This window comes from Sus scrofa, chromosome 8 (genome assembly GCF_054392235.1).
Source record: "Sus scrofa isolate SSC_HxYL_T2T_F1_AM1 chromosome 8, Sscrofa_HxYL_maternal_Yorkshire_Landrace_v2.0, whole genome shotgun sequence".
Classification (NCBI taxonomy): domain Eukaryota; kingdom Metazoa; phylum Chordata; class Mammalia; order Artiodactyla; family Suidae; genus Sus; species Sus scrofa.
Window position 1 is genome coordinate 64,023,812 of NC_139390.1, and position 26,180 is coordinate 64,049,991.

At 34.7% G+C, this 26,180-nt stretch overlaps 1 protein-coding gene across 1 annotated transcript in view; it reads left to right on the forward strand.

The window, feature by feature from the left end:
- Positions 1-23,370, forward strand: part of LOC146400818 (uncharacterized) — a 1,118,839-nt gene extending 1,095,469 nt beyond the window's left edge. Inside the window, exon 6 of the transcript XR_014812606.1 lies at positions 20,026-23,370. The gene's annotated coding sequence lies outside the window, so the exon portion shown is untranslated. The remainder of the gene's footprint in view (positions 1-20,025) is intronic.
- Positions 23,371-26,180: the final 2,810 nt, after the last annotated feature.

Below are 26,180 nucleotides of genomic sequence, written 5' to 3' on the forward strand. Positions count from 1 at the left end.
CCTGAAAGTGGAAACTAGAAAAATGAATCTCTGAGTTATTTTTCAGATCTACTTGACTTTCTACTATCTGCAGAAAAAGATCCTTTTTGCTTATGTAATGAAGTGTCATTTTCCAAACATCATCTAAAAAGAAATAAGGATGAAGACGAGGAGCAAATTGGTCTTCGAGAAGTGTTAATTAGGGTACAAACTAAAATATTCATGGCAACACTATCCATATTAGCCACAACTGTAGACTATTCCAATGTCCATCAAAGTAAAATGGATTAATTGTGAAAATTCACCCAAGCAATGTAATACAGCACAAAACACATAATGTGCATAATTGAACAAACACTGTTGAACAAAAGAAGCCAGCCAGAAAGCATATTGTATGATATACTTCCTAAAAAAAATACTGGTTACCCCTGAGGTTGGAAGATAGTCTGGAATACTCCTTAGGTTATGTTTCTTGATCTAGGTTTCAGTTACATGGATATGTAAAATATGTTTGTAAATGTCTACTGAATTGAATCTTTAGATACGCATTCTTTTCTGTATGTGTATGTGTATTATTCCTCAATTTAAAAAAAATGGGTTAAAATTTGAGGAAATAAGTGTACCAATATAGAAGGTAAAGTATAGCAAGGTGCCCTTTCTGCAATTGCAAGTGGATAATTTTTCTTGGAAAAAGATGTAAGTGAAATCTACCATGTGTTTCCCTTTACATATTTAACTTACTAATCAACTGATAGCAGTTTATAAATTGCTTAACCTATATCAAAGAAAAGGAGAGCATGAGGTTTAGCCTTTATGGTATAAACATTAGCATACACAAGCAGATTTTCAAGTGTGTGTTATTTCTGACCTTGATTATTATCTAGAGAAGTTATTAAGCTAATGGACAAAATATGTACAAATATACAGTTTGTGGGTAGACCTTGAAAAATGGGTAGGAATTTTTTAAATTCAACATTTTATTAAATTTTAATATTTAATTGGAATTTTAAAAATTACTTCAATAATTTTAAGATAATAGTAGATTCACATGTAGTATTAAGAAATAATACAAAGAGGCCCTGTACATTCTGCCCAATTTCCAAAATTGTAACATTTTATAAAACTATAGGATGATATTGCAGAATACTGACACTGATACAATTTGCTGATTTCATTCAGATTTTCAAGTTTTACTTAGCTGTGTGTGTGTATGAAGTTCTATGCAATTTTATCACCTATGTAGGCTGGTGTATCCAACACCAAAGTCAAGGTACTGAATAACTCAAACGTCAGAGTCCCCTGCTTACTTTCTTATAACTAAACCCCAGCTCCTCTTCTTCTCTCTTTCCCTCCTGTATCTGGTGACCACTAATTTGTTTTCCACTTCTAAAATTCTGTCACCTCAAAAATGTTATCTAAGTGGAATCATACACTATGTAACATTTGGATGTTTTTCTTTTCACTCAGTATAACTTCCTGATGATTCATCCAGTTGTTGCATCTCTCAGTAGTTTGTTCCTTTTCATTATTGAGTACTACTCAGTGGTAGGGATGTGCTACCTTTGTTTAACCATTCATCTGTTATAGGACATCTGGGCTAGTCTCAGTTTTTGGCTTCTTTAAGTCAAACTGCTATGAACATTCATGCACATAGGTCCGGTCAGAGAAAGCAAATGTGGTAGATATGTATGGAAATAAGATCAGGTCATTAAGGATGTAATTTGAAAAAAAAAAGACAGACTTTGAGTTCCCCTCGTGGTGCAGTGGAAACAAATCTGACTAGGAACCATGAGGTTACGGGTTCAATCCCTGGCTTTGTTCAGTGGGTTAAGGATCTGGCATTGTCATGAGCTGTGGTATAGTTCACAGACACAGCTCAGATCTGGCATGGCTGTGGCTGTGGTGTAGGCCAGTGGCTACAGTTCCAATTAGACCCCTAGCTTGGGAACCTCCATATGCTATGGGTGAGGCCCTAAAAAAGACCCCAAAAAAAGGACTTTAAAACACAGGTAGAGGTATTTAAACCTGAAACTATAGCAAAAAAAAAAAAAAAAAAAAAAAAAAGGTCACTATTGGTTCCTTAGCTGGTGAGAGTCCTGATGTGATACCTCTGGTGGCAGAATTGAAGAGAAATCGGATGCAGTAGTTCTCAGCCATGGCTGAGCACTAGACTCACGTGGGGAGCTTTTAAACACCCTAATGCCTGGGCTGCACCACAGATCACTTAAATTAAATACTCTCTGAGTGGAACTCAGGTAAACATATTTTTCAAACTTTCCAAGGCTAAACAAAAGTGCCGTTGGATTGCAAGTAACTAATCCAATCATGAGGTAGCTCTTATGATCCAGGAGTGAAATAAAAAGGAATTTAGTCACAGGGAATAAAACAAATTGGATGGTTTGAAGGGAAGAATGCCAGTGTTCAATAACAAAGATGATGTGAGGAGAAGGCAGATGGATCAGGACGTTTCCAGGGTGCTTAGACTAAATTGTGACTCTGCAGAATATTTTAGGGACATGTTTGGGAGACCTTTGTGGATGATTGATTTGATTTGATGGCAATGAACTCAGGTGGAGATTCCTTAGAGGCAACCAGAATTTTTTATACACAAAGTCATTAATCCATTGCTCCCACAGAAGCTGAAGTTCCATTTTTAAGTTAAATACAAAACTTAAATCATTTTAGCAGGCACTATTTTATTAAATACTTTCATTTGCAGTATACTGAGGTGGTAATATTGCTTGTTTTCACAATGGACAAGTTCCTTCCTTTCTTCCTTCCTGCAGCGTATGGAAGTTCTCAGGCCAGAGACTGAATCTGAGCCACAGATGGGACCTATGCTACAGCTGTGGCAATGCTGGATCCTTAACCCACTGCACCACAGTGGGAATGGAGAAGGTTTCAAACCTCTATACTTGCTGCCATAAAATGAAATGAAATAACATCTTTATTATGTATGAAATCAGTTATAGCTCTGCTGTGGATCTCACAATCAGGTATTCAAAACTTGGCAAGAGCAAAAGAGAGCCTAGTTGCTTTCATAATGTATTTTTAAGTGAAAGTCATAAAGAAAAGTCTATTTCAATAAGTGCTTGAAGAGAGCTTCTTGGGAATGTATTCTGTTAGAGAGCCTGGTTCCCAAGTGACTCCTGCCACTCCACAGTAAGTGAGTTCATTTTCCATGGTGTCTGAGTCTAGTGCTACTGAGTTGTTTTCCTTGTCACCTCAGTCAAACCTGATTGTTAATGGGATCACTAATAGTATATACAGTCAGTTATGGAGCTCTAAACTACCTTGGATTAACTATGTCTAAAATCAATTACCACAGTCCACTCGTCCACAGAAATTGGGGATCCTTTCATTTCTGTTTCTAGTGAACAGCTATACTCAGTCCCCAAGAGGAGAAAAATATTACCAGTAAAACTTATGTTAATTAGTACCCATGTCAGCAGTCAGAATAGAGACGCTGAGAAGAAAATTTACAAAAAGAGACTGGTTAAAGGCAGTAAAAACTCATGTCCCTAAACCAAGTATCATAAATAATTTTCCACTTATTTTCTGAAATCCTATATTCTTCACTTAAGATATCAAAGGACAATTTTGTGCCTGATGTGACATAGGTTGTACATTCTATTATTTATCCAACTCTGTTTACTTTAAAATATATCAAATATCAGCAAACTTTTGTGCAATCATCAAATGTTAATGGCTTGCTGTATATGTTTGCTACGGCAAACACTCTCTGGCAGATCAATGTTGGCAAGCTTTAGGGAGTCAATAAATATTGGTCTTTTGATCAGCATAATAGATGATAATTCTATTGGTTGTCCCTTAAAATTCTGCCTTTAGATATCCATTTATTTCGTTGAATACTTTGAGCTTAAACTATTTCAAAAGAAACAACATAGATTTTCAATTATTTAGAACTTAATATGAGTGAATTTTAGATTACCTGAGTGGATGTTGAGGGAAGAAAGGTTGGAAGAATAACCAAAAAGAGTTTCAAAAATTAGAAAAACTAAAAATTGGAAAAACTTGTAAGAAGATATTTCCATGCTTACTACATAATTTAGATATCAGCTGAATTTAATTTGTACTTTTATCTTATTGTTAATGATGTCATTTTCTAAGATGAAATATAATTTGTAGTAAGAAGATGGTGTTTTATTCCAACTAAATCAATCTGAGGTAGACATCGTCACTGGAAACAGACTTTATTTTGGAAAAGTCATACAACTTAGCTTTTGCAATTTATAACTGACATACTAGGAAGGACTGATATCTAAATTCAATCAAATATTTATGTTATCATTTTTCTTTGAAGATGGAATTGTCAATGGAGTAGTACCGGATTAGGCAGCTGATGTGACAGAAAGCATTTCATGGGAACCATTGATTGTGGTGATGTCCTTTATTGACAAGCCTGTGCTTTCTTATTAAACAGCGGTGCGAAGAGTAAGATGATGGAAGGGATTAAGAAATGGTTTAAACTGACTGATTAAACTTTCCTGTAACTCCACTAGCACACATTCAAACACAATTTTCATACACAACACAATATTCTTACTCTTTCTTTAATCAACAGGATCCTGGGCAATCTATTTCCTCTCCAAGAATGAGTTCTATGCCCTTCATAAATGTTCCTCATTCTTACACAGAAAGGCCAAAACAAAACAAACAAAAACCATGGCTACTTCTGATAATGTTCTATCCATAATAGAAAAACATGATAATGCTTTTACAATTGTAGGACTTCAGAGTTTATAAAATGTTTTCATAAACACTTTGTGACATAATCAAAACATATAGCATCTTGAAACTAAATAAGGTCAGACAAATTTGATTATCTAGCAAAAGCCAGAGGCTGGAATCAGCAAACAGGCTTTCTGTCTATTAACAGTGACAAAGGCCTAATGCCTCTTCTGTATTCAAGTTTTACAAGGGCCTATGGATATACAATCCAGTACAGCATCTTCATATGTGCATTTAATGTAAGCAAGTTTAATTTGGCTCTTGGTATAAACTAATAAACAAAAGTATAAATAAGAAAATAGAAAGAACCATAGCAACGTATGCAATGTATGATATTTTGACTTATTCTACTTAATGAGCTTATGCCCAGAGAAATCTAAAAGTATAGATATGAACTTTGTTCTTTGCTCTTTGCTCAGTCTCAATTTCCAAGGGCTTCTCATATGAGAATCTCACTATACTGAGTGTAAAAGATTCTTATTTTTTCATACAGTTTGACCCTCAGATTTAAGCCACTCTTGTTTTCAAATGAAGAGATAATTAATGATAAACAAAAAGCTCTTTGTGTAGACTTAACTAGAGAATTCATATTTATCTCTAAAACTATTTCAACTATAATTTTTTGAATTTGTTCATTTATTTGGTTTTGACCTCAGGTACTGAATTTAGAACAAAAAACTCTATTGTAAACCTAATTCCAGTATGATTCTCACCTCTCAACTTTCAACAATTATAATATTTTTGGTTTAATAACTGAAACGTAATTTTATTTATGTTCACTGCCTCGCATACAGTAGATGCTAAATAAACTACTGTTTAGGGTAAAGACTAAATGCATACGTATGTGTGTGAGAGCTAATACTGGAATCTAGGATATTAGTTGGGTTGTAGTAATGGTAACAAATGAAGAGGTTGGGGCAGAGTCAGCAGATAAAGGAATTATGAATCATTATTTCTGAAAGTTGTGGCAGGAAATCTGCAGAGAGTGGGATGTGGAGATTGATTTTCAAGTAAGGGCCTTTAGAGGAAGAAGGATGGAAAAGATAAACTTAAGGTTGGAAGGTCATCAAGAAATAGATTAGAAAATATCAGGTTAGAACCAGGTCCTAGAAAGAACAAACAGGAAAGGGTGTGAGAGAGAGACAAGATTTTCAGGTTTTTAGATTGGGAAGGTGTCTACAGAAGGGGATATGCATACATTTTCTAAGATGTTTATGTAAATATGGATGCATTCTCCAACTTACTCAGTTTTAACACTTGAAATTAATAAATAATTAATTGTCGTTGAATTACATTGCTACAAAAGAAGAAGGACATTCTTAGGAGTCAAAACACAAAAGGATAATTGTAGAATAAGTTTTGAGTGGCTTTAGACTAATTAAATGAAGAAAATCAGACCCTTTATGGGCTTTTGAAAGAAGCTACTTTTAAATGGTAATATATTCTTTCAGAAGTCATTGGCAAGTGAGAGATTATGTTACTGCATGGATTTAAATATTATGACATTGATTTTACGAGCCTCAGTGTTAGAGAAGTTACTGAATACCTCTAAATGCAGTTTGCTAGTCTAAAAATAAATTGATTTTTGTTTTATAATTTTGCAGTGAAGGATAGATGGAGTATTAAATTTAAAGTCTAGCTTAGCACCCGACACATATTCAGAGCTCTAAATACAACTGGCAGTGGCCATAGTTATATCACCATGGACCCAAAATAGTTCCTGAGCATGTACCAAATTCTAATTGATTTCCATTCTGGAACTAAGGTCTCTCTTTATTAGGAGAGTTCTAATTATGTATGGAATATTATCAATATTCCCCAAGTGTCTTTTTTGATAACTTCTTCAAACAGAAGAACCACATAGGTGGTCGTATAGAAGGATCTAAGATCTCTAGAGAAAGACCATATCCTTTTAATTTTATGGCCATTAAGGTGAATATGTTCCTTTTATTTATTTATTCATTTAAAAAGTTATTGGGTATAGTTGATTTACAACATTGAATTAGCTTTAGGCTTACAGGAAAGTGAATAAGTTATACATACACATATATCATCCTCTTTTCCTATAGAGATTATTACTGAACATCGAGTAAACCTCTCTATACTACACTGTAGGTCCCTGTTAATTATCTATTCTGTATATAGTAGTGTGCATGTGCCAGACTCATTTTCTCAAATAATCCATCCCCATAGAGTTTCCCCTTTGGTAACTCTAAGTTTGACCTCAAAATCTTTGAGTCTGTTTCTGTCCTACAATCAGGTTCTTTTGTATAGTTTTAAAAATTATATTCCACATATAAATGATACCATATGATATTTGTATTTCTGTGTCTGGCTTACTTCACTTAATATAATAATCTCTAGTTGCATACATGTTGCTAAATGGCATTACTTTGTTCTCTTTTATGGCTGAGTACTATTCCATTGTAGATATGTACCATACCTTCTTTATCAAATCCTCTGTCAATTGACATTTAGGATGTTTCCATGTCTTGGCTATTGTAAATAGTGCTGCAGTGAACACTGGGGTGCATGTATCTTTTAAAATTATTATTTCCTCTGGATAGATGCCCAAGAGTGGGATTGTTAGATCATATGATTGTTCTATATTTAATTTTTTAAGGTACCTCCATATTGTTTTCCATAGTAGCTGTGCCAGTTTACATCCCCACCAACAATGTAGGAAGGTTTCCTTTTCCCATACCTTCTCCAGCATTTGTTGCCTGTAGACTTTTTATGATGGCCATTCCGACTGCTGTGAGGTGGTACCTCACTGTAGTTTTGACTTTCATTTATCTAATAATTAACTATGTTGAGCATATTTTCATGTGCTTTTTGACCATCTGTCTGTCTTTGGAGAAATGCCTATTTATGTTTTCAGCACATTTTTTGATTGGACTGTTTGTTGTACTTTTGATAGAAAGCTGTGTGAGATGTTTGTATATTTTGGAGATCAATATACAAACTGCTGCTTTGTTTGCAAAGATTTTTCCCATTCTGTGGGTTGTCTTTGTTTTGTTTTGTTTTGTTTTTTTTTTCATTTTCATGGTTTCTTTTGCTGTGCAGGAGCTTTTAAGTTTATTTAGGCCCCAATGGTTTATTTTTGTTTCTATTTTCATTACTCTAGGGGGTGGATCAAGAAAGATATTGCTGTGATTTATGTCAAAGAGTGATTTGCCTGTTTTCCTCTAGGAGTTTTATAGTATCTGAACTTACATTTAGATTGCTAATCCATTAAGAGTTTATTTTTGTGTACAGTGTTAGAGAGTGTTCTCATTTCATTCTTTTACATGTAGCTGTCAATTTTCCCAGCACCACCTATTGAAGAAACTTTCTTTTTTCTATTGTATGTTCTTGCCTCTGTCATAGATTAGTTGAACATAAACACTTGGGTTTATCTCAGGGCTTTCTATCCTGTTCCACTGATCTATATTTCTGTTTTGTGCCAGTATGGTGCTGTTGTGGTAACTGTATCTTTGTAGTATACTCTAAGGTCTTCGTACTACACTCTGGTTCCTCCAGTTATTTTTTCAAGATTGCTTTGCCTATTTGAGGTCTGTTGTGTTTCCATACAAATTTTAAAATTCTTTATTATAGTTCTGTTAAAAATGCCATTGGTAATTTGATAGATATTGCACTGAATCTGTAGATTGTCTTGGGTAGCATTGTTATTTTGACAATACTGATTCTTCCAATTCAAGAACATTGCATATCTTTCGATCTGTGTCCTCTTCAATTTATTTCATCACCATCTTATAATTTTCAGAGTATAAGTCTTTTGCCTCTTTTGGTAGGTTTATTCCTAGGTATTTTATTATTTTTGGTGCTGTGGTTAATGGGACTGTTTCCTTAATTTATCTGTCTGATCTTTAGTTGTTAGTGTATAGGAATCCAAGAGATTTCAGTGTATTCATTGTGTGTCCTGCAACTTTACCAAATTTACTTATCAGCTCTAGTAGTTTTTTGGTGGCATCATTAGGGTTTTATTTGTATAGTATCATGTCATCTGCAAACAGTGAGTTTTTCTAATTCCTTTCCAATTTAGATTCCTTTGTTTCTTTTTATTTTCTCATTGCCATGGCTAGTGCTTCCAAAACCATGTTGAATAAAGTAGTAACAGTGGATATCCTTGTCTTGTTCCTGGTCTTAGCAGAAATTCTTTAAGTTCTTCACCATTAAGAATGATGACAGCTATGGGTTTGTCATAAATGGCCTTTACTATGTTATGTTCCCTCTATGCCCAATTTCGCTGGAGAGTTTTTTTTTTTAATCAAAAATATGTGTTGAAATCTGTCATAAGCTTTTTATGTATCTACTGAGATGGTCATATGGTTTTTATTAATTTGTTAATGTGTATGGTGTATTGCATTGGTTGATTTGTGTATACTGAAGTATCCTTCTTTGTATCTCTGGGATAAATTCCACTTGCTCATGGTGTATGAACCTTTTAATATAGTCAACTGGCTAATATTTTATTGAGAATTTTTGCATCCATGTTCATAAGTATTATTGCTTTATAATTTTCCTTTTATGTTGTACCTGTGTATGGTTTTAGTATGAAGGAGATATAGGCCTCATAGAATGAGTTTGGAAGTATTCCTTCTCTCCAATTTTTTGGAATAGTTTCACTAGAATAGGTGTTAACTTTTCTTTAAATGTTAATAGAATTCACCTGTAAAGCCATTTGATTCTCGGCTTTTGTTTTTTAGAAGTTTTTAAATCACACTTTCAATTTCAGTATTTGTGATTGGTCTATTCATATTTTCTATTTCTTACCTGGTTTAGTTGTAGAAGGTTGTACCTTGGTATGAATTTGTCCGTTTTTTCTAGGTTGTCCATTTTATTGGCATACAGTTGCTTGTAGTACTCTCTTCTTATCCTTTATATTTTTACGGTGTCCATTGTAACTTTTCCTTTTTTATTTCTAATTTTATTGATTTGAGCCCTTTCCCCTTTATTCATGAAGAGTCTGGCTAAAATTTGACTATATTCTTAATTCTTCCTTGTGATAATAATAAATTTATCTCATCCATCCACTCTCTAGAGTTACTGCATGCCTTATCTTCTCTAAGTAGATTCTCAGACACAGAAAACAAATTTATGGGTACCGAAGGAGAAAGAGGGGGGCTAAATTATGAGTTTGGAATTAACATATATGAACCACTTATAGAAAATAGATAACCAAGAAAGACCTACTCTATAACACAGAGAATTATACTCAATATCTTATAATAACCTATAATGGAAAATAATCTAAAATAGAACACATATTTTATACAGAGATTGCATTAAATCTGTATATTGCCTTGGGCACAACAGACATTTTAATAATATTATTATTTTGATCCAAGGATATGGTATATCTTTCCATCTGCTTGTGTCATCTTTAATTTATTTTATCAGCATCTTATAGTTTTTGGAGTACAGATCTTTTACCTTATTAGGTAGCTTTATTCCTAGGTATCTCACTCATTTTGATGCAAAGGTAAATGGGATTGTTTCCTTAATTTCTCTTTCTGATAGTTCATTGTTACTGTATAGAAATGCAAAAAAATTATGTATATTATCTGTGTATCCTGAGACTTTACTAAATTCATTGATGGGCCTTCTAGTGGCATCTTTGAGATTTCTATGTATAGTATACTGTCATCTGCAAAAGTAACAGTTTTATTTCTTCTTTTCCAATTTGGCTTTCTTTTCTTTCTTTTTCTAGTCTGATTGCTATGGCTGGGACTTCCAATACTGTGCTGAATTAAAGTGGCAAGAATGTGTATCATCATGTTAGATTCCTGATCTTAGAGAAAAAAATACTTTTTCAAAAATATACATGCACTCCAATATTCATAGCAGCGTTATTTATGATTACTAAAACATAACACTTAGCAAGCTAAGTGCCTATCCATAGATGAATGGATAAGATGTGAAAGATATATATACATATGTGTACAAATATATATGTTATATGCATGTTATACACATGATGGAATACTAGTCAGCCATGAAAAAGAATGAATTGTTCCTTTTGCAAGAACACAGGTGGACAGTATTATGCTGAGTGAAATAAGTCAAACAGAGATAGACAAATACTATATGATATCACTTATATGTGGAACCTAAAAAAATACAACAAATTAGAGAATATAACAAAAAAGAAATAGTTCTTAGATAGAGAACAAACCACTGGTTACCAGTGAGGTGAGGGAAGGGGGAGGGGTAGGAGATTAAGAGGTACAAACCATTATGTATAAAATAAGCTATAAGTATATATTATACAACACAGGGAACATAGCCAAGATTTTATAATAATTATAAATACAGGATAATCTTTAAAAATTGTGATACACTACATAGTACACCTGTAACGTATATAACATTATACATCAACTATGCTTCAATTTTTAAAAAGTAAATAATGGTGGAACAGAAAGTAACTGTGTACTGCCTATAAGTCTGTATGCATGATGAACTGAAGGTGTTCTGATAATGTGAAAATAGGAATTAGCACAAACTTCTATTTTATCCTAGAATCTAATATCTGTAAAATTTAACTTCTGGAAACATTATATATTCCTTGATATATTTTCTGACTTAAAATGATTTTTGTATAATGAAATTAAAATATACCAACAATTATTTATTCTCAAAGCCCTTTTTATCATGAAACTTAAAGAATTTCACTTGGATTAAGTTTTTTATTCCAAAGCTACTGCGATCTCAAAAGAGCAAATTATAAGGTCTAATTCTACATGCAATTTAAGACTAATATAAGTACATTAGAAATTAGCCTTACAAAAGTATTAATTACCATAAATCATTAAATTCATATTTTTAACACACCTATCCATTTAAACATTGTAAATATATTACTCCATATTTAATAAATTATTAAAACATACGTCAGAATGCCAGATAGGTATCTGTTAGTTAGTTTTTAAGATAACATATCACTTAGGCAAAGAAGTGGAAATTCCAAATCCTGCAATACTCTTTTGAGATAAAAAAACTAGGAGTGGTGTAATTTCAAATTAAAGTAGTAAATTCTGGAATTCCCTGGTAGTTCAGTGCGTTAAGGATACTGTGTTGTCATTACTGTGGCTGTGGTACAGGTTCCTTCCCTGGCCCAAGAACTTCTGCATGCCATGAATGTGTCCCCCACCTTCCCCGCAAAAAAGTATGTTCTCACATAACATTAATATAGCATAGAGATTATCATAAGCAGAAGCAAATGCTGGAAGTTGGCTAGCACTAGCAGTTTTAATCCCTATTCTACTTCTGTCCTCTCTTTTATTTATTTTGCCCAAAAAAGGAAGTAGAACAATTTGTATGGTTGGTAAATTGGGAAAGAAAGGCAAAGGCAGGCCAAGCTCAGTCTTTCCCTTCTTTCTTTCAGGAAGTAAGAGTTCGCTTCCACTCCCTCTCTGGTGGCTGTTTCTGTCCTCCTCCTGGGTTAGATGAAGTCAATACACTGCCTGATAGAGACGGTGCACCAAGGTGGAGGGAGGTGGGGTGGTTCCCTGGGGAAGGAAGAAATTCTACACTACTAATATTGTTGAGGATTGCCGAGGAGTGGCTACAATGAAAAGCAGACCCATGTTTAGTCTGTTGTATTATTGTTTTGGGATGTCCAGAGACATGCCACCCTCTCATTTCCTCCACCAGGTTAGGCCACTCCTTCTACCTTCATACACTTCAACTTGCAGTCCTGTCTGCTGGCCACTGAACAGTGTCCTCAGCCAGGCTTTGTCTAGCAATAATAGCAATTTAGCATTCACCTTAAATGCCTTACTCCTTTTCTTATTTCTCATTTTGTTCAGAGTCAAGAAGATAAATGGATGCTGTTCATCAAACTCCCTCAGAAACTAACTCAGCTCTCATCCCACAACTAGCTTTCCTTCAAATGTGAGTTTCACTCATATTTAGCAAAATTGTTGCTCAAACCACATATTTCCTTCCCCTCCCGGGTGGTCATCATTAAACATTGACTAAAGAAGCAACACTGTGTGGAACTGTGTTTTCTTTATTATTCATTTATTTTTGCTTTATAGAGAAACACATCCACAGTATATGGAAGTTCCCAGGCTAGGGCTTGAATCTGAGCTGCAGCTGCAGGCCTACACCCACAGTTTCAGCAATGTAGGATCTGAGCCATGTCTTCAGCCTATACCCCAGTTCATGGCAACTCCAGATCCCTGACCCACTGAGGAAGGTCAAGGATCAAACACACATCCTCTTGGATATTAGTCAGATTTGTTTCTGCTGTGCCACAATGAGAACTCCCTGGAGTTGTGTTTTCTTTAGAGACTATTAAGCATTTCAGGTTGAGACCATGCACTTAATAAAATTATTATTCCTAAACTATATACAATGGTTATAAGTCAAACATAAGCCCAAAGGTCTTTGCAACAAATAACAGAAAATGCTGAATAATTGAGTGCATTAAGATCATAATGCTTGAACATATCAGAACAATGAGCTTTTTGCTGTGTGAGAGAGAAATCTGGGCTAGTGTTTTGATGACTGCATACAGGCTTTTATGAATTCATTGAAGAAAATAGTTAAACTTTAATTATTTTCTAAAATAAGAAATCCTTTAATGAATAAGTATTCCATCTGTTTTGGCCTTTTTATACTTTTCAAGATAAACTAATTGAAACACTGGTATTGTGGAAAACCACACAGTATACAAATTTACAAATTAGAATGATATAAGGATGAAAATAAAGAGTTTGTTACCATCTTAATACAAACATGTCTATTTGAAATATATGGGAAACTATGTTACCTAATAACTTATTTCTAAAAAGTTTAATAGATGAAAATAATGCTTGTAATGGCAAGTGATTGGTCTCTGCTCTCCAGGAATCATATAAAAATAAACTATTCATGTAATGATATTATCATTTAACTTCTATTGCATATATACTTTGCATTAGACACTTTTCTGGGAGCTTATATTAAGCTTTTCAATTTGAAAAGTAACTTCTTTGTGCAGGACATCTTGTTCAGTACTTTTTTTTTGACATTCTGAAGGATTTTATTTTTTTATTTTTTATTTTTGGCTTTCATTATTTATTTATTTTTATTTCCCCAATACATTATTTTTTTTCTACTGTACAGCATGGTGACCCAGTTATATATACATGTACACATTCTTTTATCTCACATTATCATGCTCCATCATAAGTGACTAGACATAGTTCCCAGGACTACACAGCAGGATCTCATTGCTAATCCATTCCAAAGGCAATAGTTTGCATCTATTAACCCCAAGCTCCCAATCCATCCCACTCCCTCCATTTTCCCCTTGGCAACCACAAGTATATTCTCCATGTCCATGATTTTCTTTTCTGTGGAAAGGTTCATTTGTGCCATATATTACAATCCAGATATAAGTGATATCCTGTGGTATTTGTCTTTCTCTTTTTGACACACTTCACTCAGTATGAGAGTCTCTCGTTCCATCCATGCTGCAAATGGTATTATTTTGTTCTTTTTATTGCTGAGTAGTATTCCATTGCATATATATATATTACACACACACACACACACACACACACACACACACACACACACACACACACACACGTCTTCTTAATCCAATCATCTGTCAATGGACATTTAGGTTGTTTCCATGTCTTGGCTATTGTGAATAGTGCTGCAATGAACATGCGGGTACATGTGACTCTTTTAATGAAAGTTTTGTCTGGATATATGACCAAAGGTGGGATTTCTGGGTCATATGGTAGTTCTATGTATAGATTTCTAAGGTACCTCCATACTGTTCTCATAGTGGTTGTACCAGCTTACATTTCCACCAACAAGTGCAGGAGGGTTCCCTTTTCTCCATACCCTCTCCAGTATTTTTCATTTCTGGATTTATTTATGATGGCCATTCTGACTGGTGTGAGGTTGTACCCCATGGTAGTTTTGATTAGCTTTTCTCTAATAATCAGGGATGTTGAGCATTTTTTCATGTGCTTTTTGGCCCTCTGTACATCTTCCTTGGAGAAATGTCTATTCAGGACTTTTGCCCATTTTTCATTTGGGTGATTGGCTTTTTTGCTGTTGAGTTGTACAAGTTGTTTGTATATTTTAGAGATTAAGCCCTTGTCAGTTCATCATTTGAAACTATTTTCTCCCATGCTGTAAGTTGTCTTTTTGTTTTCTTTTTGGTTTCCTTTGCTGTTCAAAAGGTTGTCAGTTTGATTAGGTCCCATTTGTTTATTTTTGCCTTCATTTCTGTTGCTTTGGGAGACTGAGCTGAGAAAATATTCATAAGGTTGATGTCAGAGAATGTTTTGCCTATGTTCTCTTCCCAGAGTTTGATGGGGTCTTGTCTTATATTTCAGTCTTTAAGCCATTTTGAGTTTATTTTCGTGCATGGTGTGAGGGCATGTTCTAGTTTCATTGATTTGCATGCAGCTGTCCAGGTTTCCCAGCAATGATTGCTAAAAAGACTGTCATTTCCCATTTTATGTACCTGCCTCCTTTGTCAAAGATTAATTGAGCAAAGGTGTCTGGCTTTATTTCTGGCTTCTCTATTCTGTTCCATTGGTCTGCCTGTCTGTTTTGGTACTAGTACCACCCTGTCTTGATGACTGTGGCTTTGTAATATTGCCTGAAGTCTGGGAGAGTCATGCCTCCTGCTTGGTTTTTGTTCCTCAGGATTCCTTTTGCAATGCTGGGTCTTTTGTGGTTCCATATAAATTTTTGGATTGTTTGTTCTAGTTCTGTAAAAAATGTCATGGGTAATTTGATAGGCATTGCATTGAATCTGTAGATTGCTTTGGGTAGTATGGTCATTTTTACAATATTAATTTTTCTAACCCATGAGCATGGAATATCTTTCCATCTCTTTGCATTTTCTTTAATTTCCTTGATTAATGATTTATAGTCCTCAGCATATATTCGTTTACCTCCTTGGTCAGGTGTATTCTCCTTAACATGATAAAAGCCATTGGTGACAAATCCACAGCATATATAATAGTCAATGGAGAAAAGCTGAAATCCTTCCCACTAAGATCTGGAATAAGACAAGGATGCCCACTTGCACCAGTGTTATTCAACATAGTATTGGAAGTCTTAGCCAGAGCAATCAGACAAACAAAAGAAATAAAAGGCATCCAAATAGGAAAAGAAGAGGTAAAACTGTCACTCTATGCACATGACATGATACTATATACACAAAAACCTAAGGACTCAACCCCAAAACTACTGGAACTGAGCAACAAATTCAGCAAAGTAGCAGGATATAAAATTAACATTCAGAAATCAGTCGCATTTCTGTATAGTATCAATGAAATATTAGAAAAGGAATACAAAAATACAATACCTTTTAAAATTTCACCCTAAAAAAATCAAATACCTGGGAATACAACTGACCAAGGAGGTAAAAGATTTATATGCTATTCAGTACTCTCTTACTGCATTTTTATGTTGCCTTATGTGTCTTTTTCTCATTATACTGGAACACCCTCATGTACTTGTACAATTTATAAATCCTGGTTGCATACATACACCTTGATACATAACAAACACTAAACTAGTATATATGTATTTTAAGTAAGCTCTTGACTTCTAACGTTCTTAGTTGGATATAAGATCAGGAGGAGGTTGGGTGATCTATCTTCAAGATTTACTCAAAGAAATGCCTATATATGGAAGGAATGCAAAGAGACAGCTAGCTAGGAATTAATGACCATATAATTATTGCAGTTGCTTATTCCACCACATTTTTCCTCTCTCAAACCACAAGGTGGATTTATTATAAAATCTAGTTGTTCAAGAGCTACTGCAACTTGACAGCTAAATACATTATGTGGACCAGAGTATCATCTAATATAAGGTAAATCAATAAAGTTCAAATAAAGTCATTGACAATGCTGATCTATCTAACAATTATATGGCATTGCACTACACTTCTCTGACAGGCTTATGCTTTTATATACCATTAAAGCATGGGGAATAACACTAAAAGTACTTCTAAGTAAACTGCAAAATAGAGTATGCTAGATATATTGAGCAATTTTATACAGAGTATCAGTTTAATAGTCCATTTTCTACTTTTGACTGTGAGAATATAACATTATATGGATGACCCCTCAAACATGTAAGAGTGTTGTAGGTTTTCAAATGTCATGTATTTCCTGCGGTATAACTCTTACCTTATTTTAGTACCTAATTTCTCAGCCTTAAATATCTAGAAAGAACCCCATTCACACTTTGCGTACAAAATTGTTGAATAAAATGCACTTCTAGCCATGTGCTTTGATTTTCTTCAGAAACAAGGATGAGAAGTTGTCTTTACTTGGCTAACTAGTGTATTCTGATGCATTCTGAAAAAAGTGCAAGGGAGTAGCTAAAAATAAGTTCACATATATAAAAAAGATACATTTTATATTCAAATATAATTTTTTGGTTAATGTTCAGAGATTTTTCTTTTTTGAAGATTCTAATATTTTACAAATGTCTCTGAGTTTCACTAAACTGACGAAGAAGCCAAACATTTGGTTGCATCTTGCCAACAGAGACTTGGGGAAGCATCCAAACTTCCCTTGGAAATCCTTAACCCAATCCCTAGTGGGTTGTCAGATGTTTCAGCGCAATAGGTGGCACCACCCTGCAGCCTGAATGTGTCACGACACAAAATCCTAAGCTTGTCTAATTCTGTTTATTATTTTTAGATGTACTGTGTATCTCTGCCAGTAACACAAATCACACTCCTACAGGTGCCAGGTTTTGAGAATTTGCAACCTAACAATCCAGACCTGTCATAACAATTCCTTAAATAAAGAAGATGGCTCACACTCCATTTCTCAAAATATGCCAGAATATTACCATCTTAGGGTCACAGCTAGCTGCTGCTGCACATCTGACTTGTTTGCTTAGAGGTGTAGACGTAGTGCTGCTCTGCTGCCTCACTCCAGGTATGAAAAGAAAAAAATATCACCTGGTTTCCATCAAAGAGCCTTTGAATATTGTTCCTCCTGAGAAGGCTGCTAGCTACAGTCCTTTCATGCTTACCCTTTATACTGAACCACACTCAAAAGCCTTTAAAATTTACTGATGCTCAGTCACTGTACTTTCTGTAGCAGGCATCCCAGCTTGAGACTAAGTTATATTCACCCTAAGATTCATGGGAGAGAACAAGGTGCCTCATGAGAAAGAACTCACACTAAGAATATTGTGATATAGAGTTTTGTTTCAAGGATGGTGGGTCAGGATCAGAGAAGAAGGGTCATAGCTGTCTCTTAGTTAATCCCTCAACCCAGAGCCAGGTATTACCTACCTCAGTCCTTAGGCAAGACCACGGAAAATGAAAGATGAGTTTCAAGTAAAATTTCCTTTGTTCTTGCCAGTACTATCTACTCAAGGAGTTGAACACCTACGCTCCAGGTATGTTTTTGCCAGCAGCGTCTCAAACATGAGGGGAAACCCCACTGATTTCAACAAGAACACAAGACAAACATCAGTAAGTTCCCTCAACATTGGACATTGACAACTTCACTATGATAATCAGTAGAAACAGCCCTTCAGCAGAAGCTTTGGGGATGGATGCCACGGCAACTGCCGCAGGCAGCAGGAAGGTCCTCTTTGATGGAGTCCAATTTAGAGCCCTTGTCACCCTTGGTAGGCTCATTAGATTAGTGGCACTGTGGGCTCCTACGTTTGTCATTAAGAGTAGTGACACCAGCATCACAGAGACCTGGAGGTAGGCAGGGACAGGCTCAGAAAATCAGTTCATGAAGCACATTTGCAACACACTCCAGGAGGTGTAGAAAACTACTGGTAGGAAGCTGAAGACATCTTACATTCTTTAGTATGTAGAGAGAAAGACATATGTGCTTTTAATTATTGTGATGCTATTTTCATCTTCTGCCAGAAAGGCTGGGCTATGTGAACAACATCCATGCAGTTATTTAAGATAATTTAATGTAAGAGCTATTTGGATTTAGAATTACTGACTCAGGAGGAGTATGAGTTGAGTTTAGAATAACAGAATTGGGATGTGTCCCTAAAGAGAAAAAGCTGACACTCTTAGAGGTTCTTGATTCTCATTCCTTAGAGAAGAATATGTGTATTATGCGGCTGGTTTGGGCCAAGCATGGTGGGGGCGGGGGGCAAAAGAAAACAAAGCAAAGTCCCTACTCTCTAGGATTTTTTTTTTTCTTTTTTTTTGGCCGCAGCATATGATGTGGGATCTCAGTTCCCAGACCAGGGACAGGGATTAAACCTGGGCTGCAGCAGTGAAAGTGCCAAGTCCTAACTACTAAGCCACAAGGGAACACTCAGAAAATTTATATTTTTATGGAGGAAAGACAGCAAAAAGATATGCAACTTATTAAGTTAATTAAAAATCATATCTTGATAAGTATTTTGAATAATGAACTACCGGAAAGTGACAGGTAGTTCATTACCTGTTTTAGATATGGTGCTAAGAGAAAGCCTCTCCGAGCAAGTGATCACAGTAAGCTCCTCTGTGATTTAATAATTTTTGATCATCAAAAAGACAACAATTTTGGAGTTCCTGTCATGGCGCAGTGGTTACCGAATCCGACTAGGAACCATGAGGTTGCAGCTTCGATCCCTGGCCTTGCTTAGTGGTTTAAGAACCCAGCGTTGCCATGAGCTGTGGTGTAGGTCACGGACGCGGCTCGGATCCAGCATTGCTGTTGCTCTGGCATAGGCCGGCGGCTATGGCTCCGATTTGACCCCTAGCCTGAGAACCTCCATATGCCGTGGGAGCAGCCCAAGAAATGATAAATAGACCAAAAAAAAAAAAAAAAAGACAACAATTTTGGTGTAATTATTTCATATCTCTTCCTAATTTCTAAGGCATATACATAGTTTGAAAATTGAGTGCTGTTTCACAATGGAACACGTAAGACTATTGATTCATTTTCCTCTGGAATACATGTGGTTATTCCTCTCAGGTCTTTAGATGGGTGGGGTTTTTATTCTACTTAGAAAACGCAGGTCTGCATTCTTCATAACTGTGCTTATGCATCACCTCCTATTTTATAATCTTATTTGTAAGAATTCACATCCGTACATGTGTGTGAGTATGTGTGTGTGTGTGTGTGTGTGTTTGTATTCTGTTAGTCTTTATGGTCTATGTAAGTTGATATAGAAACAAAGGTATACTGTTTTAGATATAAAGATATAGACACAAATATAGATAAAGAGCAACTGCAATAATTTTCAACTAATGTCTTTGGCCTCAGATGTTGTCTGACATTATGAGAATATGTCTTATGCTTGGACAAATCCCAAAATGTAATTTCACCTTTACAGAGTTGAACAGAGACTAACTCTTCAGAGATGTGTGGATTATGCTGTCATTTCAAAATCTCCAGAGCAAATGCAGCTGGTGTTTATTTTGAAGCCAGGATCAAAAAAAAAAGTGAGTATATTTTACCAAGAATTGTATTGCCTTTAACGGTTGTCTATAGACATAGAATTTGAAGTTTCTCAAAGACATCATAATTCTTGATTTTGAAATGTTTCAAAGTTCCTGTTGTGGCTCAGCAGGTTAAGGACCCACATTGTCTCTGTTAGGATTCAAGTATGATCCCCGGCCTCACTCAGTGGGTTAAGGAGCCAGCATTGCCTCAAGCTTGCAAGCTGCGGTGTAGATCACAGAAGCTGCTTGGATCTATTGTTGCTATGGCTGTGGTATAGGCCTGCAGCTGCAGCTCTGATTTGATCCCTAGCCTATATGCTGCAGGTGCAGCTGTAAAAAGAAATAAAATAAAATTTAGCTTTACTATAATAGAATCAGAATATGTTATTTACTTAAGTTTTCATACTTTAAACAAAAATACTTTTAAGTGGACAGGACTCAGAGCTATTTATGTGAATGTTAAAGAAGCAAAACAAATGGGGATACTGTCCCAATTCCCTGGAGGCTTAATATCCACTTGTGGATACAAGACATACAGAAAGAAAAACCACAAAAATAGAGGAAGTATATGGAAATACAAGAACCATGTTGATGACACAGAACAAGATGACAGAGCAAGTACTAAGTAAGTCTACTGGTATAGACTGTGCCCACAATGACAAGGTATAGTTAAGAAAGTTTTGTGAAGAAGTGAGAACTTCAGCTAAAATCTTAAGAGAGTTTATTTTTGGAGATATGGAAACTCATTGATGGGTGTTGATTGAAGTGGGACAACGGGAATGTTTTAGGCAGTAAAATTATGTTTTAGGATAATTTAGATGAGATTAGATTAGATGAAGAATGATAAGATAAATATTTAAACATTACATCAACATTGAAATTAGTCTGGCAAGAAGCTATCTATTTAGGTTTTACCAGGCAGAAGTTGGTAGTTATAATAATGTGCTCATTTTCTAATGGCACTATGATATTACTGCAATTCTTTTGGATTCTTAGTTGCGCAAATTTAATGCATAAATTAATTCCTTTAAAATGAGGAGAGTGCTTTGGAAATTACATATATGGTGCCAATGGGGAATAAAAGCAAATGTACAGACGAGGTCCCCAGGGAGGCAAAATAGTTAGATAATGGAGTGAGGACAAGGCTGGCAATCTTAGCGAAAATGAAACAACAGATGGGGTGTGATTTTTGTGAGTCCTCACACAGATGGTTCACCAGATGGATTCTGCCGGGTTCATACAGCTTATGTGTGTTTTTCAGCTGTTTATCATGATAGGCAAGGCCACTTCTGTGCAGGCAAAATCTTTGCTTGGTTCAGGTTCTTGAAATAGAACACTGAAATAAATTGGTAGTTGGCGGCATAATATAAAGTATTTTTATTAACTGCCATTTCTAATTAGACAGAGATCCACAGACAATCTTATTTTGAAGACACTGGACTTCAGAAAGAACTCATAGGTCATGACTTACAAAATGAAATTCAGGGACTTTATGTAGGTTAGAAGATTTGAGGTCTTTAATTTTAATTTCAACTATTAATTATCATCTCTTGGACCTTTAGTTTTAAAAATAACATCTGTATAAATAACACAACAAAAGTTAGGATTTGATAAGGTTATAACTGCAAAGTGATTTAAACAAGTCAAGAATATATATAAACTAAATCCACTTTGCAATTGGCACTCAATATAAGATACTGCATTTTGGTTGATATTTATATTAGTAAATATCTAGTAAGTATTATCTTAGGAAATGGTGAAACTCATTATTCTTTGGCAAAGTGCTATTCTGTACGTTTATGTGGCACACTAATTTTTGACGTAAAGATTCAGTACCATTCAGAACCGTTTTCCTTCTTGGAAGGAACATATCTCTTAGACAAAAGGAAAAATAAGGAATAAAGCATTCAAACAATATATTTTTCAATTAACTGTCTTTCATTAAAATATAGTTATGTAGATTTATGGCATAAACAAGGGCTCTATATTACTTGGGGTGTGGCTCCACCGTTACAAGATGAAATCTTAATTTGTGAGCTTTTAAATTCTAGCAGAGGAATTTTTCTCATGGTAGCTACTGTAAGCCATCATTTGTAACATCAAAAGAATCTCATCTGTCTGGAGACCCAATAGCTCTGGTAGGTTTCAGATTTAGATCTCTTTAAAGACAAATACATCAATGGTAGAGTATTTTAAAACATATACAGAGTTGCATTGTTTTCTAAATATTTTATATTCATTATTTTGTTTAGATCATACAGTGGTTATTTGAGATCAGCATGGCAAAGGTAATCATATCCATTTTATAAATGAAGAATGTGGGGCTAGAGAAAAATTAATGACTAATTAAAATTCACACAGTTAGTTGATAAAAGAGCCTGGACTTTAGCTTCCTGCTATCTGACCAGTCCTTACTGAGGGCCTGCTCAGTGCCAAGTGGACATAGGTTGTGCTACTCTGCTGAATCCTGAGATGAAAGTTTGCAAAGAGAAGAAACCTAGATATTGTGTCTATGCATGAATGAACTAAACCACACTGATGATTTTATTTATTATTTCAACCATTAGCCTACTGCTTTATAATATGTACCATTATTTTTAGTTGAAATTTAAGGATTCATAGGGAAGAAAGAAGCCACTTTTACTATCATAGAATTTAAAGTATGTATTACAACATAATATAATCATACTTAATGTACTAGGTACTTTGGAAATGGAAAAAAAGGCCTAAGTTCACCTGACCAAGGTAAAGAAAGGAAAAAGTAACATTTCTTGTGATTCTTAAAGTAATTGAAAAACCCTAGTCAGAAGAGGGGCAAGATGTTTCAAGGGAGAAAGAGTAGGACACAAAAATTCAGGGCACACAATTGTATGCAAACATTTCAATAGGTGCTCAAGTACAAGCTCTAAGCCATGGAGTTACAGACGATGAGAATGAGAACAGATATTGCAGACAAATATTGATCCTATGACTGAGTCTTTAAGGAGGTTAAGGTTTCTATTCTGTAAGCAATGTAAAGCTACTAGAAGTTTTAAGTGGAAGTCAATCTGGTGAAGTGTGGTTATTAAGCATGATTATACTGGACTACTAAAAGAAGATTTCTGCAAAGATATATTGAGAGGAAATAATAGAATCTGAACTAAGCTTAGAGAAGTGGGAATGAAATATAACAAGAGACATGCTAAAGTGTTTGAATTGCAAGGACTCAAGTAATTGCATTTGAAAGGGGAAAAAAATGAGGAAAGATGAAAGGGTATAAAATGACCCAGATTTCTAACTTGAACCGTTTGATGGATGGTGATGTCATTCATCATGAACAGATTAAAGGAGGAGGACAAGATTTATTTGTTGGTGATAGGTTGAGGGGAAGGGGGAATAGAAATGAAGCAGAATAAAGATTGAATTTCATTCTTAAGAGGCTAAATTTAAATTCACTAAGGGACAGCAATTTTCAGTGAGTTTCAGTGGTATGGTGATTTAGTGGTACAAAGATTTAGTAGAAAGCATCATATATTTAGGTATGTTGAAACCTTTCCTGAATGACACTCCCCAGGAATAAGTTAAAAACTAAAAAAAAAAAAAAAAGTAAGCAAGTAAGAAGAAAAAAAAGACAATCAAAGAACATGGGATTATAAGGTGCAGGAAAAGAATAAGAAGTCTCTAAAATGTTATGTTACCAACTATTCTTTTTTAATTTCACTAATTTTTAATTAAAAAATTTTAAGTCACCAACTATTCTTATGCTTTTTTGTGATAATTACTTTCCTCTTATCTGTCACAAGAAAACTGAATTTCATATTTAATTTATTATTTTATATTTTATTTATCATTGTATGTTTAGGGCCAATAATAATGTCTGAAACATAGTAGGAACTAAATAACATTTTGTTGCATGAATGGATGAATAACAGTTGAGCCACATTTAGGAAAGCCTGAATGAAGGAGAAAAAAGGAAAAAGTTCAAGAGATTGGCAAATCTGGGGGAGGATAAACTGAAATATATTCTCAATCACCATATCAAAGGTATAGATAGTTTTAAGAATCTCAACACATTAATTCACACGTTCTGGATAATATCTCTAATTTTTCCTCCTTGACCTAAAATGCCACACTTTTGTATGAGCAGACTAGAAGAAATATTGTAGAAATATTACTTTACTTAGGAAAATGTTATTTAAAATTCAGTCATCATTTAGGTAATCTTAATTTTCCACATGGACATGGGTCCTGATGTTCAGATTTAATCACAACTCAAGCCCAGATTTTGTGGCTTGTTCAACATTAAGGCTCAACCAATCCATTTATGTAAAAAAAAAAAAAAAATGGTTCATTAGATAAACAGAAATGTATGAAAGTCAGGAGTTCTACAATTTTTGCCTCTACATATAAATTCTGTTCCTTTATTTTCTTATGCGGTGAATGAGCAATCACTATATAATCAATCTGTTTGACTTTAAAGTATTTACGTTTCTGGGAAACACCATATTGGTCATCTTAACCAGTGTTTTCACTACGTTGTTACAGCCTAAATCATAAATCCACCTGCCATTTCAACAAATTGGTGGTTTATGTTTTCATTCACAAATAAATGTACAAATATTTTTGTTAACTAAAAAAGTATCATTAAGGTAATTATTACAAAGTTTTCTACTTTATTTCTGGGAAATACTCTGTCTTCATGGAAAAATTACATATATTATACATACATACTATAAATACATATATAAATATAATATTAATATTTACATATTTTTTGTGAAATACTGAATGTCTGGAATATCTACCAGTACCTACAATGCTCTCTTACTAAGTGTTTACGTATACAGTTCTCATTCTAGACTGAAATCTCTTTCAAGAAAAAAAAAAAAGTATACACTTTACTCTGCACTTTCCTGGACTTCTTAGCCAATCCTATCTGTGTATTGCTTGCTGCCAAAGAGATTTTTTTGTAAATATAATTCTTATTTTTTAAAATTCCTACTTGAGACGTCACTGGTTCTGTAAATAACTGAAGGATAAACCTAAACCACTTAGTGTATCCTATGCTTTTCTCCATAATCGGGCTCTCACCTGAGCCCTGAATTTATCTCTCGTCTCCTTCCAGGATGTTTGTTGCCTGAGTGCCCTTGATCATGTTGATCCCAAGGCTTGCAGTGTTCTCTCATCAGTACACATTCCTCTTTCTCCCCATTCTACAATTACCTCCTACCTGCTTGTTTTAAAAAATCAGCTCTTGTCATTTTTCTATGTAAAATACATCCTGTTTTCATTTACACACATGGAAATGGCAATGTTTGCATTTTTGCCCTCCCCATTTCAAAGTTCTGTCCCCCCACCCTTCACACTTGGTTTGCAGTGCTATTATCATCTCAATTTTTACCTCTATTTCTAGCTCTAATTTTATCTCTACCTTCACCTTTATCTTTACATATAACTATATATAGGTATCTATATCTACATACAGGTATCTAAGCATATCATTTATATCTATACATCTATCTATGGCTTCCATATATAGTCTACAATGAGTAACATACTATTTAAAAGTAGCATGCTATTTAAAAGTGAGGACGAAGTTTTACTAACTCAGAAAATAAGAATGTATTTGGCTCATGACAAGCATTTACAGACATTCTTGATAGAATGAGAGAATTAATAAACACTATCATTTCAATGAAGACAAACTAATAGGATAGACAGACAGGAAGAAATCAATTCAGAAGTGTGTAATAAATAAGAACATGGGCTCTGGGGTAAGGACGTCTTAGTTCTGACTTCAAAATATATACAAAATTCCACCACTTTTCTCCATTCACCCCCACAGCTGTGGCCTGTGTCTGAGCCTCCTCCTCTCCTTGATCGTTCTTGTAAGAGCATCCAAACTGGCTCTCCCTACTTCTACCCTTACCCTTACATTGTATTTTAACATAGTAGCCAGGAAAATAATTAAAAATGTAAATCAGATCATTTTGCTGATTTGTCCTAACCTCTGGTCCCTTCATGGAGAGTAAGAGCTGAAAGACTTACCACGGCTCACAAGGCACTT